General features: G+C 39.4%; 1 long non-coding RNA gene across 3 annotated transcripts in view; it reads right to left on the bottom strand.

Annotated features, from left to right (window-relative positions):
- Nucleotides 1-16,468, bottom strand: part of LOC308608965 — a 179,203-nt gene that overhangs the window by 94,832 nt on the left and 67,903 nt on the right. Inside the window, exons 3-4 of one of the 3 annotated variants that reach the window (XR_014014255.1) lie at nucleotides 9,393-9,497; nucleotides 8,343-8,783 (exon numbers count right to left, since the gene is read on the bottom strand). This is a non-coding gene — a long non-coding RNA (uncharacterized lncRNA). Of the gene's footprint in view, nucleotides 1-8,342; nucleotides 8,789-9,392; nucleotides 9,498-16,468 lie in introns of those variants that run through there. The other 2 variants (XR_014014256.1, XR_014014254.1) reach the window with 2 other exon arrangements.

The following is a 16,468-nucleotide window of genomic DNA, read 5'->3' on the forward strand; positions in this document are numbered from 1 at the left end:
TGTCCCCTGCATCGGCAGGCGGACTCTCAACCACTGCGCCACCAGGGAAGCCCAGAAACATTTTTTAAAAGGTAAAAAGTGGTTGAAGAAAACTGTAGCAGAATAAAAACATTAGCAAAGTAGTTGTATTTTTCAAAGCATTCCATAATGTGTGACATAACTGATAGTAGCTAAGATCAAGTGAAAGGAATGGACTTTATTTTAGCTTAATTAGTTGTTTCAGTTAAAGACTATCTATGCCCAGGTTTGACATTAATGCATATTTTAGCTTAATTAGTTGTTTCAGTTAAAGACTATCTATGCCCGGGTTTGACATTAATGCTAGAGGCACCAACCACATTTAGCTGCTATGGATAAAAAAACCCTGGTTTCCTAGAACCCAAGCTAGTGGTACTGTAAGCACCTGGCAAGTCAGGAAATACCAAAACGCAGAGAAAAGGTTAAATGACTGAAAGTACTTAGCAACAAATAATTCCAAAAAATGTCAAATCCTAAAACCCAACCTTTAATGCCAGCTGTGATTGGTAGATGACAGGTGTAAGGGATTTCAAAATGTACCCGGAAACCAATAAAAAAGTAGAGGAGGTCCCAGAAAGTGAAAGGAGAAAGCAAAGCTAAATAGAGAAAACAGTTACCTGACTGTGCCTGTATAAACCATAAATGTTCATTTTTAAAACATTGTTTATAACAAATTGAAGACTACATGAATATACATCAATGGATAAGTGACTGAATTAATAACTTCACATCAATACTCTGAAATACCAGTTTGATTATATTGAATATGGCAGATCCAGATGTATTTACTTGAAAGGATGTCCTCGACATAGAGTTTTAAAAAAAAAAACATGCACAATAATATGTATTTTATCATACTAATTTCATAAAATCTATTTTTTAAAATCCCTAACCATCTAAGGGTATGTTTGTTTTTTATACATGTACATAAAAAAGGAAAAAGGGTGAAGGAAAACAGATTCCAAACAATGGCTGCATTACAGGGGTGGAATTAGAGTGCAGTGGAGGGGGAGACCACTGATTTCATTTTAGATTCTCTGATAGTATCGCTATGATACATATACTTTATTCAATTAAGTCATTGGGTTTTTTAAAACTGAGATTCAAAATACTAAGTTTCTGGAAACACATACTAGTTCCTTACAAAGAGCCAAATAAATCACTTGGCAACTCCTATATAGACTATTAAAATACAAATACTTAACAAAGTATATACATAGACATACGGCCAAGAATAAGGAACAGTGAATTGAAAATCAATGGTGTTCCTTAGAAGTCAATTGTCTTAAACTTCAGTTCACTCTCTGCTCTTTACAACTGTGCTCTTAAGCAAGGTTTAAACCAGATTCCCTTTATGGGGGCTCTATAAAATGTAGGACAAAAGTTGAGTAAAGGGTTATGCATCTCTTTTGAGATTCCTTTGAGCCGAAAGCCAAGGTATTCGATAAAATAGGGATGAAATGCAAAATTCTGTGATATTACTGTATTCAAGGGCCTTAGGAAGTATGCGTAAGAGAAGATTGGTATGAACTGGCCTGACTGAAACAAGTTATCATTGAGTAAGGAGAGTTAAGTGGGCTTTGAATGATGCACCTCCAGACTTCACACTGAATAATCCAAGAAACTGATTTCATACTGTCAAATCCAATAGATATCATGCTGGATTTTGATACTCTGTTGGGCACCAATTATCACATTTCATTGGTTATACTATCAACTACCTTCAATTTCATGGTATCATTCTCTTTTTCTTCTCTTTCTCATCCTAAATCTGACTGTTCCTTTTTGAAGTCTATAATTAACTTTTCTTTCTCTGTCTCTGGCCTTATCTTTCATATCCCAAGGGCTCTATGTAGACCATTACTCTGTTCATTTTACATGCTGTGCCTAAGTGATTTCATCCACCCTTTTCTTCATTTTAAGTGCCGTTTAAATACCAACGGCCCTTGGTTCTAATCTTACCCCAGAGCTTCAGATTTACATATTCAACTGTTTGTTGCACACATCCACTGGGATATTCCATAAAAAACTCAAACTCAGGGTGTCATTTTCCTTCCTCTTCACTATGTAGCCCTAAGACCCGCACCTCTTCCTGTATTCCAGACAATGTCTGGAGATGTTTTGGATTGTCACAACCAGGGAAGGGAGTGCTAGTGCCATGTATTTGGTTGAGGCCAGGCATACTACAAAACATCCTACGATACATTCCACAACAAAGGACTCTCTGACCAAAACATCAGTAGTACCTGGACTGAGAAACCCTGATCTAGAGTTTTTATGTTCTAATTAGAAGACTTTTGAGAAATATTTACAGATTGGATTGTAGAACCAGTGTATAGCCACTAAGAGCATAACCCAATAATATTCTTATATGACTAATATTTGAGTCACAGAGGTAATTTCTTTTGGATCAGTGTTAGTAGTATTATAGTGGACATACCATAGGTGGTTTTCAATGAGTCATACCTTTATATAATCCCCTTCCCTTGAGGTCAGCCAGAACCTGTGACTTGCTCTTATGAAATAGAATATAGCAAAGATGAAAGGATAGTCATTCCCTTGATCATGAGATTCCCTCTTAGCACTGGAGCAAAAGAGAGTCTCCTGGCCTCAAAGAAGTAAGCTGCTATGTTTTAAGAGGGCCATTTAGCAAGGAACTGTGGGGGCCTCTAGGAAATGAGAGTGACCTCCAGCCAACAGACTACAAGAAAGCAAAAACCTCAGTCCTACAATCACAAGCAAACACAAGGAACTGAATTCTGCCAACAACCACATGAGTTTGGAAGAGGATGCCAAGCTCCAGATGAGAACACAGGCCACCTGACAACTTGATTGCAACCTTCTGCAACTATGAGCAGAGAACCCAGATAAGCTGTGCCTGAACTCCTAGCCCACAAAGACTATGAGATAATAAATGTATGTTGTTTTAAGTGATTACATGTATGATAATTTATTGTGCAAAAACAGATAGCTAATACAAGTGCCATTAGGGAAAAAAGAAAAAAAGAAGCACAGGAAGAGTAAACACAAATTCCTTGAGTTAGGACAGTATGACAATTTTTAAGTTTTCTTTTACATTTTCTTGCTTTTTCTTCTAGACATAGATTTATTTCCAACACTTTTCTTCTTTGAATTTGGGGGACTAGATTAATATATATATATTAATCTAATATACATACCATAAGATTCTCCCAACATTTGTTTTCACTTTAAAACTCTAGCAACGAGATAGTTACGGTGAAGAGAATTTCGGCTGAAGATCTATAGTTAAATAGAATACTTCAGCAAATGGAAGGTCGAGTGTGATGACATGTATATCATAAGGACATGATTTGGATTTGTTTTTAGCTCTATATAGTAATTTAGATCTGACAGCCATTTATTGTATAGTCATTTTCAATACATATTATTAAATTTCAAATAGAGGTGCTTTCTCTCTTGTTCAGAATATTTAAAAAAAACACAGTCAAAATTGCTGGTAACTTGGCAGAAGATGATAAATAAGCTGTGTAACAAGTTACAGAGGAAACGTAAAGGATATGTTTCTAACTTGTAATTATTTTAGCACTTTAAAATAGCCACATCCATTAGATGAGTGAATGGCGTCACGTATTAGGAGATTTCCTCAAATCTGCAATACTTTCAAACTTTAGATATCATAAAATTTTATTTTATCTCATGGACCTTGACCCTCTTAAAGCAGGGATCAGCAAACTATGACCTGTGGGCCAAATCCAGCTCACCACTTGTTTTTGTACAGTCTGCCAGCTAGGAATGGCTTTTACATTTTTAAGTGGATGAATGAAATGAAAAGAAGAATGATATCTAATGACATGAAAATTGCAATATTCAAATGTTAGTGTCGATAAATAAAAATGTTATTCAAACCCAGCCACATACATTTATTCACATATTATCTATGGCTGCTTTTGAGCTACACCAGTAGAGATGAGTAGTTGAGATGAAGACTTGATGTAACCTGCAAAACTTAAAATATATCTGTCCCTTTTCAGAAAAAGTTTGCTGATCCTTTCTCTAAAATAGGTTATGTTTTGAAAACCGCCTTTATAAAGAATGTGTGCATATATTTAGTATGTGTAATGTATGTGTCCATATATGTGTATCTATGATCCTATTTTTTTCTTTACTATTTCGATTTGATATGTTATTTATTCAGTTCCAATTAAACATCACTTTCCATAAATACAGGATACTATTCTTTTGCACAGTTTCACCCTCAAGGAATCTAGGATACAGGCTTCAAGTTTGAGCTCCATTATTTTTCCCTTTACCCCTTTCTTCATGGATGGTTCATGCCTTGTCCTGAGGGCACCAAGCCTGCAAGACATTCCTGCTGCCCAGAGCCCTGCATCCTGCACTGCACTGCTCAGGACTGTCTCACACCATCTGGGTGATTTCTTTACAAAGGCCCTGCAGGGGCGAGGAGTTGTAAATCACTGCTTGGCATTTACAAAGAGTTAACAAAAGGGATGGAAATTCTATTAGCATTGCTTGAGGAGAACTGGCCAGCCCCCATCTTTCCTGTATGGAGATTTTGATAGCATGATGTCTCTATGAAATGGAAACAGGCCCAAAAGGAAGATAAAGAAGCAATGGTGAAGGTTAGAAAAAGCCATTAAAATTATTCTAAGAAATATGCAGACATTATGGCTGCTTCTTACATGGGAAAAGGGAAGAATGGAAAATCACAGAAGGGAGATGAATTAATGTATTGTTTACTGCTCTGGATATTAGGCTGCCATCCTTTTGACAGAATGATTTTGAAACATATTTGAGATTTGTCTGATATTTATCTTCTCAGACTTCATCAACACAGAGAATTTATTTGTAATTTGGTTTGTGAAACATTGAGACATAACAAAATATATTTTAAGATGCATGTTTTTACAGATAAGCATTTAAATGTTTATTCCTCCCTCCGTTTTACAACCTTAATATCATTAATACAGTATCTGTGATTTGTGAAGATAATACAAAAAATTCTTATATAAATGGAATACTTTATAGAGACTTCATACAAGGCCTCTACTCTCACCTCTCTGGCCCAATAGAAGATACTCGTCATCAATATTCCTGTCAATACTTGTTGGGAACAGAAATGGTTGGGGTCCCATTAGGGAGTGGTGTTACAGTGGTGCTGGGCCTGGGACCCAGAATTACTTCAATCCTGCTTAGCCAGCCCAGCAAGATCTTCCCTACCACCTTCCCAAGGAAGGTACATAAGAGGCACAGAAAATAAAGAGATCTTTTATTATTCAGTGGGGCTTTGGCCCTAAACCTCGAAGTCGAGCAAAACTACAAGATGATCTAGACCACCTATCAGGCTCCATCCTCCTTTGGTCCAGAGGAGAGAGAGTTAGAGCCCAGAGTCAAAGCAGGCTGAACAGCCTTCTGGATTCCATAGCCCCACAATCAAAAGGTTTTGTTTCCTATTTCAATTAGACAAAAGGCTGCACCCGATATTCATGTTAAATCCTGGCCCTAATCCCCACTTCTATGAACAAGAAAGAACACTAGAACAGAGAAAAAAGATAGAGCCACCCAGATAAGGCCAAACCTATGGGTGGAGAGGGAGAGTGGGAAAAGGAGAGAAAGATCAAGTTCTTCTGAGCAGGCCCTTTACACACATACTCAAAGAGGCAGCAAAAGGTAATATTTGAATGCACAAGGAACCCTGACTTTAGGAAACCATAATCTTTTATTTATTTATTTATTTATTTATATATTTTTATTTTTTTGTGGTACGCGGGTCTCTCACTGTTGTGGCCTCTCACAACCACTTGTAGAGGATGCACACATGTGACAATGTACACCAGACACGTGAACTAACTTACGTGATTGGACATACGAATGCACGTTTGAAAGTTCGTAACTTGAAGGTTCGTATGCAGGGGACTTGCTGTACTTTTGGTTTTAATGTAATTTTGTCCTCTTTATCAAATGTATCTCTATTCAAACCCTGGAAGCTGGCTTTTATTATTTCCAATTTTAAATGATCAAGGTGAGGCATTTCAATAAATGAGGAAGCTGTGGAAAAGATATAATCAGAACTTCCAGTGCTAATTTCTCATATTTTTTTATTCCGTACTTCTGGCTTCCCCTGACACAAATAAGGAGTATGTGCAGTCCAAAAGGTCATATATCAAAAGGAATGCAGTAACTTCCTACTGAAGCATTTCTAGAATGTATTTCATCCCCCAAAGGCAACTTTGCTATATAGCTTCATAACATTTTCCAAAATTGAGTTTCATGGCAGTGGACTTGCAACCAGGGACTTGAACTTCAAGTCAACTAGAACTTCAGGTTCCTTTTGTGCTACTGCTGTGGTTATTGTTGTTGTTGTTGTTGCTTTAACATAATCTACCACTTATCAAGGTTTCCCCAACCTGTTTATATATGCAATTGATTTTTTTCATCCTGAGTGAAGAACTTCATAGATATCCTTGCTAGATACAAATTCATCATGTTGCTAATTTTAGCTTATATTTCCAAATTCTCAAGATCTTTTTGACACTTGATTCTGTTATCTATTATATTCTCTGACCCTCCCATTTCTGCATTGTCCATACATTTAACAAATATGCATCTTTTCCATGAATTCATTCAATTCATTTTCTATAATGTTGTACAGAATGCATCCAAACTCAAGCACGTCTGTGCCACCAGCGTCATGTCCAAAGGTGGACATCATTCTGTGTATGTCTGTCTTTCATAAGAAGAGTCGAGACCCTGAATTGAAATGAGTCTGATGTCACTAGCCCACGCATGGGGTATATGAGATGTCTGTGGCAGGAAGGAACGCTAATGGAAGGGAGAAAGCTGCTATTTTTCACACAGATCTATAGTTAAACAGGCCTCATGGGAAAGGTAGTAGAGAAGGACAGCATATAAATTGAATTAAATTCTCATAAAATTAGATGCCCTTAATTTATTCTTTCCTGAGCATCAGTGTAATGAATAATTAAAAATACCCTTTCTCATCTTAGATTTGCAGAAAGCAGGGAATTTCTCATATTCACTTGGCAGCTTTATTAGCTACTATTGTTCCTTTTTTTCAAAGAGGTCATCTGCCTGCTGAACTGTTTTTTTCTTTTTTATCATTTTGGTAATTATGTGTTCTTTTTGTTTGTTTGTTTTTTGTGGTACGCGGGCCTCTCACTGTTGTGGCCTCTCCCGTTGCGGAGCACAAGCTCCGGACGCGCAGGCTCAGCAGCCATGGCTCATGGGCCTAGCCGCTCCGCGGCATGTGGGATCTTCCCGGACCGGGGCACGAACCCGTGTCCCCTGCACCAGCAGGCGGACTCTCAACCACTGCGCCACCAGGGAAGCCCCATAATCTTTTAAAGAGGGCTGCTAGTGAACCTGCCCAGCCTTTACTCTTGAGGGAGGCATTATGCTTTTTATTCTGACAGTAAAAAAAAAAATCTGCCCTCTGCCTTCTGTCCCAGAAGGAGACACTATTTCTACCTTCCAAGGCTGTTTGTTGAACAAACAGCCTTGATAGTCCAAAACAAAAGCTGACACAAGATGCACAAAATGTAAGAGATCCATGGATAATTGTCTTCCATTTATACATATGTCTGTATGTACACAAACACACAGACACACAGTATGTGCGTTCTTCACATTCATAAAAGTTAATTTTTGCATACATTGTACCAATTTTAATATATTTTGTGACATGCTTTTTTCATGGACATTCTTCCCTGTCAGTATGCCTCATTCTTTTTAGCAACTACATAGTATTCCATAGTATTTATCTACCATGATTTATTAAAAGTTCTAAGCCATTTCCCTATGAATGAACTTTTAGATATTTCTCAGTGTCTTACTATTACAAAAAATGCTGGGAAAAAACAGCCTTTATACATATATATTTGTTCACATGTCTGAGTATTTCTGTAGACAAAATTAATAGAAATAGAATTACTTGATCAAAAACATGTGCACTGAAAAATTTGAAGAATATGTATGAGTTGCCTCTATCAATTTATATTCTTCCAACAGTATATGAGAGTGTCCAAATACTGTTTTCCTACGTGTGTTAAAATACTTGTATAGCCCTACTAAGGATAATCCTATGGAAAGACATACAAACAAGTTCTGTTCCTAGACTGCGTTCATAAGTCCAATTTGTTCATTATGTCCAACAAAGTTAGCCTAGGTACCCAACTAACACAATCAGCTATATAGTACTGTACTGTAATAGGTTTATTATACTTTTCACACAAATAATACATAAAAAACAAACAGACAAAATAAAGAAAACATTTTTAATCTTACAGCACAGTACCTTGAAAAGTACAGTAGTACAGTATGACAGCTGGCATCCAGGGGCTGGCATCAAGTGAACAGGCAAGAAGAGTTACTGACTGGAGGAGGGAGAGGAGGTGGGAGATGGTGGAGTTGAGGGATCGTCAGCAACAGGAGACGGAGGGCAAGCTGCAGTTTCGCTCATGCCTGACGTTGATGCACACGTTCTGGTTCCTTGCTGGATTCAAGTCTATCTACCCACTTGAAAAAATGATCCAGTGGTGTCTGGGTAGTAGCTCTTTTTTTCTTGTCATAGATGACAGAGTAGCACTGGATTGCATTCTGAACGATTACTGCAACCTTCGTGTACCATCTTTTCGCCTCACTCCACTTTCTCAATTATTTTCACTTTTGTTTCCATCATTATGGCTTGGCGCTTCTTAGCAGTACCAGCTACATCACTGCTGCTTTTACGCTTGCTTCCAGACATCCTGGGCTTGGAATAAGGATACTGTACTGTTGTACTCTATACAGTACTGTACAGTAAAGTATACAAAGCCTGGTAATTATGTTTTGATGCTTACATTTGCATGATTATGTTCAAAGCTCTCATGTCTAGTAAATGCATTGAATGCAGAAAAAAAAGGCAGAATGATAATATTGGATATGAGGGAAATGAGTACTTTAAATGCCCGTGTGTAATTTTGGTCTTAATTAAAGACCAGTCTTGAAGAACTTTAGGTATGAAACCATTTCATTTCATTTTTACCTAGAAATTTCCTATTTTCAAAGTGAATAAGGGACTTTTTTTCTCTTTTAAGCTGTTATTGGGAAATCTGCTCTAGTGACAGTGAGAGGACCCAAGTTATGTTTTGAAATATTACAATTAGGTTAACCCCCTGGTGGTCATAGAAAGGCAGTGATCAAATTTGTAACACACTCAAGCTTGAGGTGGTAAGTCCATTACATCTGGATCCCCAAGGCCCTGAAGAATATTGTACTAGGCAATATCAGGAAGATAAGGCAATCCCAAACCTTTCAGTGAAAGAGGAGGAAGCACCACTATAAGAGAGGTCTGTTTAGCTCACGGATGTACTTACATGGCTAATCTTCAATGCCAGGACCTGCTTAAGAGGGCACCACTTCTTGGCCAGTTGTTGCTCTTTGATGATTTCACTGCACGGTCCTATAGCACACCTAAAGTCCTGTTCAAAATAGAAAAACCAGCCCTTTGTTATTTCACCAAATTCATTCATATTTCAAGATGTAACATCAGTATTGTCAGCAGCGGGGCACACCACTGCCATTTTTCTTGCATGCAAAAAATAAATAACAAATATAATCCCTCCTAGACAAATTTTCCTTTGTATTTCACTTTCTTCTTTGACTCAGTTTTATTTCTCCCTCTCTTTCTTGTTTGAAATCACCAATTCTATGCAATGACTACCTAATCAAAAACATTGTGGCAGTAGGAGAGAAATAACTATGACCTAAAAGTCATTTTTGTGTGTGTGGAGTAAATGGAACAGGTAACGGTAACAAGCATAATATTCATTACTTATAGATTTATCAACATCTATCATAAAATCACTAGCACTACAGGGCTGAAATGGACTTTATGTGTTTTTCTTCTCTTCTACAGTACTTAAACTTTTCTAACATATGTGACCTTATTAATTATAGAAATTTCTCCCTTTTCTTCTGGACTTTGATTCCACAAAGCTGACTATGGCTTAATCACTCCTTCCCCAATAGTTTTAATAGTGCCTGGCAAAAAAATAGGTGCTCAGTGAAGATTTGTTAATTGTCTTCTCTGTGTAAGGTGGAGGAACTAAAATCCTGAAAGAATGATGTGATTTGCAGAGACTCACACAGCTACTCAGCAGGTAAACCTATGTTGACTCAAAAAAAAAAAAAAAGATGCACAGCCTAAAAGTTGAGAATTATATTTTATTTGGTGGACTTACTGAGGACTATGGCCCAGGGTACAGCCTCTCAGATAGCTCTAAGGGACTGTTCCAAAGAGGTAAGGGAGGAGCCAGGATATATAGTAGTTTTTGCTAAAACAAAACAAAACAAAACAAAAAAAACCCCAAGATGTAGTTGAACATAAAAAGATTACTGCTACACTTGCCGCAGTGAGAGGAAGCCCACGCGCAGCAACAAAGACCCAATGCAGCCAAAAATAAATAAATTAAATAAATAGATTTTTTAAAAAAGATTACTGTTAATCACAAAAACAGACATCTCAAACTAATGGTTTTTACTGCTTTTCTATGTATGGGAAGATGCAAGAGTCTGGGCTTATTGAAATCATTTCTTTGATATGCATCTTAACTATCTAGGTCCAGTATCCTGTTTTTCTCCATCCTGAATTCCCCTCAGGTGCACCATAGGGGGCAGCTGCAGTGATTGATGACTTTATGGCCCCAACATCCTTTGTTCTTTGTCCACACCTAGCTGAAACCCCAGGGCTCCTAGTAAAAATCTTGTGTTGTTAACTATTTTGGATTTGAATCTTGCCTCGTTTCCTTGACTTGCCCTTGAGGACACAGACCATAGGTTGAACTTCTAGAACATTGTCTTTATTCCTCAACATACCCAATTCCAGTCCAAATGCCAGGTTCAGAGATAGCTCCAAAGGAGGTCTTTAAGAAAAACATATGGACTATTTCATCCTAAAAATTTTATTGTTAAAAACTGCTTTATGAAAAAGAAATGCTTTATGGTCAGACCCAACCACTATACTGTAAATTGTCCACCCACCATTTTTCCTTGCAAAAGTCTCCCAGATTCCTATAAATTGCAGGGCTATGTAGAAACTACAGGGTAACCATTTCTGTCTCCTGTTTGGTAGTTCATCCAAATGAAGATCTATGCCTTTAGTTGTCCACTTTAGATAGCTTTCGGTTCTTGCACATTGGGTAAGATAAAACCTTTGTAGTAAAGATACCATGCAAAAATATATATCACTCCCCACCCCTCTAGCAAGAGTACAAAGGTAAACCACATGAACCTAAGGAACAAAGTCAACCACACAGATCTGCTAGATTTGATAGAATGGAGAGGAAAATTATCCATTTCCTTTATTGTGAATAACACCTTCTAGAATATGATCATTCTAAAATGTTAATTCTTACTCGATGCCCTCATGTCTTGCCCTAATCCCCTATAGGAGCAAGTCTCTCTGACAGTGGGCTGTCGTTCAGTCACCAGTAGGCATGGGGGATAAAACTGATAAAACATGAGTCCCTCAGCCTTTATCCAGGGAAACAATAAATAACTTCAACAGATATGTAGTTAACAGGCTGCCCAGCAAAAAAACCTGAGCTCCCCAATCAGGGATTTAAGTCCAAATATGCCTTAGTGTGTACCCAGTAGATGAAAAGCACAGACAAAAGAGAGAACCAAAATAAAACCACTAAGGGCCCCCCCAATTCAACAAGAGGCTTAGTACACAATAATCACATCAATCTGTTCAGGTCAAACACTAATACTTCTCTGCCCATGCAAGTCTTCTTAGGTGCAGCCAACAACTGTAGGCACTTATTTAAAAAGGAAGGTCTTGATGCAGGGGGTGGGGAGACAGTATGGAAAGAAAGACAAACATTCCTATGGCCAGCACTCCGTGTTTTGTTTTATAGGACATAAATTTACGTCTTGTTTCTGAGAAATGTTTTTGGGCCATAAAGCTTTCAAAAATCTGGTATACCTAATTCAAAGCCTTTAAAATTTATGTTATAAAATTTATTACTGTGCCCTTATAAATCAGCACTTGGTAGTAACAAATTATCAGAATGTGCCATATATTAAAAAGATAAATCAGAATTAAATAGTAAAAAGAGAAGGTGTTTCAAATCAGACAGCCAAAGCACTAACTAATGGGAATATTTGTAAATGTGACAATGATTTACAGCAGGGCTCTTAGAGTGTGAAATCCCTCACAAGTTTTTGCATCAATCAGCTGGAACTTCTGGTCCATTGTTTATAAATCAAGAAGTTAATGAAGAGTCAGGGATCTGTAAATCCAGACACTAAATTAGAAATTTGTACCTTTTGATTTATAATAAATTACCTCAAGAATTACACATATAAACAAGCAGAAAAAGAAACTGCAATTAAAATCAGGAGAAGGTTAACATTTAGAAATCAAAGTTGTAAATAAAAAGATTACCGACACCAACTCAATGAATTCTACAGCTCTGCATTTCATAAGACCATGACAGGGATGTATAGAGAAAAATTCCAACACTTAGTGACTTCAGTGAAATAATTACCTCGTTCTTTTTTTTTTTTAGCATCTGTTTACCAAAGCTTTTATTCAGTGATAGGGAAAATCACTTATATCCACAAGAACTAAGCATTTAAGAGAAGAAATTGGTTTCAAAGACCTTAAAGCCCTTTGGAAATATCTATTAATATACAACCGATATGCAATTGCAAATCATTATTCAACAAAGAGGTAACTGAAGAACTCACTCTGCTGAACTTGAAATAAAATCATATTAAAAAATTGAATAATTCAGACTTTTCAAGAATTGAAATGGGATTTTCTGTTTATTACTCTTTTTAGTATTCTAGTGTATTTCCCTTAAAGAAGTAAGACTAAGTGCTCCTGACATTTGTCTAGAGAATTACCTCGCTCTTATCTGTTAATTTTAATAGGTTACAATTTTTTAAAAAACGGTATTGGGCTTCCCTGGTGGCGCAGTGGTTGAGAGTCCGCCTGCCGATGCAGGGGACACGGGTTCGTGCCCCGGTCCGGAAAGATCCCACATGCCGCGGAGCGGCTGGGCCCGTGAGCCATGGCCGCTGAGCCTGCGTGTCCGGAGCCTGTGCTCCGCAACGAGAGAGGCCACAACAGTGAGAGGCCCGCGTACCGCAAAAAAAAAAAAAAAAAAAAACCCGAAAACAAAAACGGTATTGACATTACAATACTTTCTTGCGCTACCAAAAAAGGATCCCCAAAACGGTTATATGGCAAATCTTAACCTGAAAAGAGGCTGTCTAGTTATATATATGAAGTTCAAAGATCTTCCTTTTCCATTCACACACACACACACACACACACACACACACACACGATCCCAGGTAAGGACAATTCTCTCTGCTTCTGCTTTGCCTCCTGACTTTGCCTCACAGTCGAATCCTAGAGAAACACAGGCCAGTTCAGGGGCGGGTTGCTCAAGCCCCACGTGGTCGTTCGACACAAGCCATAGACAATGACACTGAAGCACGTGAGCTTGGGGGACCCTCACAGACCTCCTGTTTGTTTATCGCCAAATATCTCCTGAAAGGAGAGGGAAGACTCTCATCACAAAAGCACACGAGTGAAGGAGTGAAGCGGAATCAAGGGACATTAAGCAGCGCAGGGCTAAGGACCCCTGACAGGTGACTGACTCCGAGATGAGGTGGAAGCTGGCATGTGTGCCTCGCCCTGGCTCTACTCCAGAGACACCCTGTTGCTGGACTGTCTCCCTGGGGGTTACTCCCCCATGGGAGAGCTGCGCCCAGTTGAGTTTCGGGGACTCATCCTGTCAAAGCTCCTCTCAGCCCTTTACCTCTACATCCCACCCTCCCCTGAGAGTCGAGTGCCTTATTCTCCCAGCTGCCCCGAGGCTGAGGTGAAATATCCTGCTTCCCCATCCGACTGCGGCATGCCTGCCTTCTGTTCTCTTCCCTCCAAGCCGCCGATAAATGAAATCATTTACGCCCCAGGTTTGAAAGGTTGCTAATCTGTGACCCCATGTGGCTAACACCTTTCCCTGTGAATAGGGACCTTCAGGTGCTCTTCCCTAAGGGAGGCGATAATATGGGACTTCATAGAGGTAGCGGGGAGGGGTGATGAGTGGTGGGAGTGGGGGGCAGTTTCTGTTTGAAGGTATTTGGGAATGGGGGTATGTGACCTAGAATCACCCAGATGATACCTCGTACGCCACTGCTTACGACCCTGACTCATGTGGGATGAAATCAGATCTCAGCAGCCCACTGCATCGTGAGCACTCAGGACTTGTGTGGGGAGTGTCCGCCTTTTTCCCTCCCCTGTTCTCACTGACTCATTATTCAGGGATATGAACACCCTGGACTCCCCCACGTGCCTCTTGCACAAGGTCTGAAATCATAGCATCTCGAGGCAGACACGGTGGAGAATGGGGCTGGATATATCAGCCTCAGGTCTCCTGTTCTCACTCCTCACGGGAGATTGTGTCTGCGTCGACGTGTCCTTTGTTTTTCTTGGCTTCCCCAAATTCGCGTTTATGGACTGTGTGCTTGTATTGATTCCCCCGCCCTTCAGTTTGCCAGCTGTGCCGCTTTTCACAGCATGACATTGTTTGGGGGGAACCATGTGAAAATCTAATCGTCAGTTGTGTCCTCATCTCCCACTACAGATAGAACCACTCGTCCTGTTAGACCACGCAGATCCCTCAGGAGCCACCTAATATTATTTCTTAAATATTTGAAAGCACAAGCTAAAGACACAATGCATCTTGATGCTTGATTAAAATGCACTGTGTTAGAGCGTATTTCAGAAATTGATGGAATGAAATTAAACGGCACAGATCCTAAAACCTGGAGTTTGAAGGTAAGAGACTTTCCTCACTTCATATTTACTCTCAGGCTTATTTAACATCAGTCCTAAAGTTAGATCTGATGTGGCATTTCAGACTCATTGTACCCTTCTGCACCCTGCTTAGAATTTTAGAAAGCTGGGCATAGGAACAGATTATTGGGGTAGTAACAAATTAGAAAATCAGGGTGAGTGGTGGCATAAATTAGATATAGAAAATCCTCCAGCGCACTGTTCAAGTAGCTCCATTAGGCCCAATACAAACAAATAAAATCTATCAGATTGTATAACATAAGCATTTGATTATGTTTTGTCTATTGTTTGGAAGGAAAAAAAGAGCCATTAGTCAGGAGACAGATTCACACACACACACACACACACACACACACGCACCAGTGTATAAAAATATATTGATTCCTATAAAGAATGAAATCTGGGATTTCTACTCATGCTTTCATTTGTATAAAATAATGCTAGTTATAAAGTTCCAAATGCTTCAATGTATCCCCGTTATAAGTTTATCAGCATTAAACATGTGTTACCCAAGTTGTAATTAGTCTGGTATCACCTACTTTTTTTTTTTTTTTTTTTTTCTGTACGTGGGCCTCTCATTGTTGTGGCCTCTCCTGTTGCAGAGCACAGGCTCCGGACGCGCAGGCTCAGTGGCCATGGCTCACGGGTCCAGCCGCTCTGCGGCATGTGGGATCTTCCCAGACCGGGGCACGAACCCATGTCCCCTGCATCGGCAGGCGGACTCTCAACCTCTGTGCCACCAGGGAAGCCCTGGTATCACCTACTTTAAGAGGACTACCAAATCTATGTCACTGATAAAATTTTATTCTCTACAAGAAAATATGGTACTAGTTTCTAAACCAGTGTTTGTAAGTTTCAACCAGTCACCAAATAAAAATCAATGTTTTTCAGTTATTGTAGAGAAACTGGCTGATTTGCGAAATGGATACTCCTCTACCAGTGGATTTACCAGAGAGCATTTTGCAAGTAGAGATAGAAATAACAGCTGTTTGAATGAATAAACAATCAAACATATAAATGGCAGCTAGAACCTGTCACTCTGCACAAAGAACAACCAAGTCATGGTTTGAGGTCTCTGGGGGGTAAGTGCCGTCTGCCCCTAGATCTACTGAAAGCCGTTCTCTGCTCTTCTCCGTGCCCCAGGAGGCTGTGTCCTGCAGTGTGCATCACCTGGGCTCCCCTGCACTCTGGCTTCTGTTGGGTTTGGCCAGTGGGAGGCGTCAGCAGAACCTTGGAGGGCAGAAAGAGAGCAAGATCACAGAGTTTATTTCTTTCACCTCTTCCTGGCTTGTGCAGTTATGGCAGTGACAGTACTCCTCCACAGCTACAGCCCCTGCCCAGGGACCCTGCTGAAAGGCTCCTGCTGTCAAACACCTTTCCCCTTCAGGTGTGGTAAAGGCTTCTGTTGCTGCAGGTCCCTGGGTGCCCCAGCAGCCCCCATGGGCTCCCTGACGCTGTCCACACTTCTGTAAATAGCCCTACAGATAAAGAAGCCACCTAAGAGTTCATCGTGTCAACCACTTTCCTTGTTTTTTAACACATGAAATTAGTCAAACATCATAGAGCTATTGTTAA

This window comes from Mesoplodon bidens (assembly GCF_964165515.1).
Source record: "Mesoplodon bidens genome assembly, chromosome: X".
Lineage (NCBI taxonomy): Eukaryota > Metazoa > Chordata > Mammalia > Artiodactyla > Ziphiidae > Mesoplodon > Mesoplodon bidens.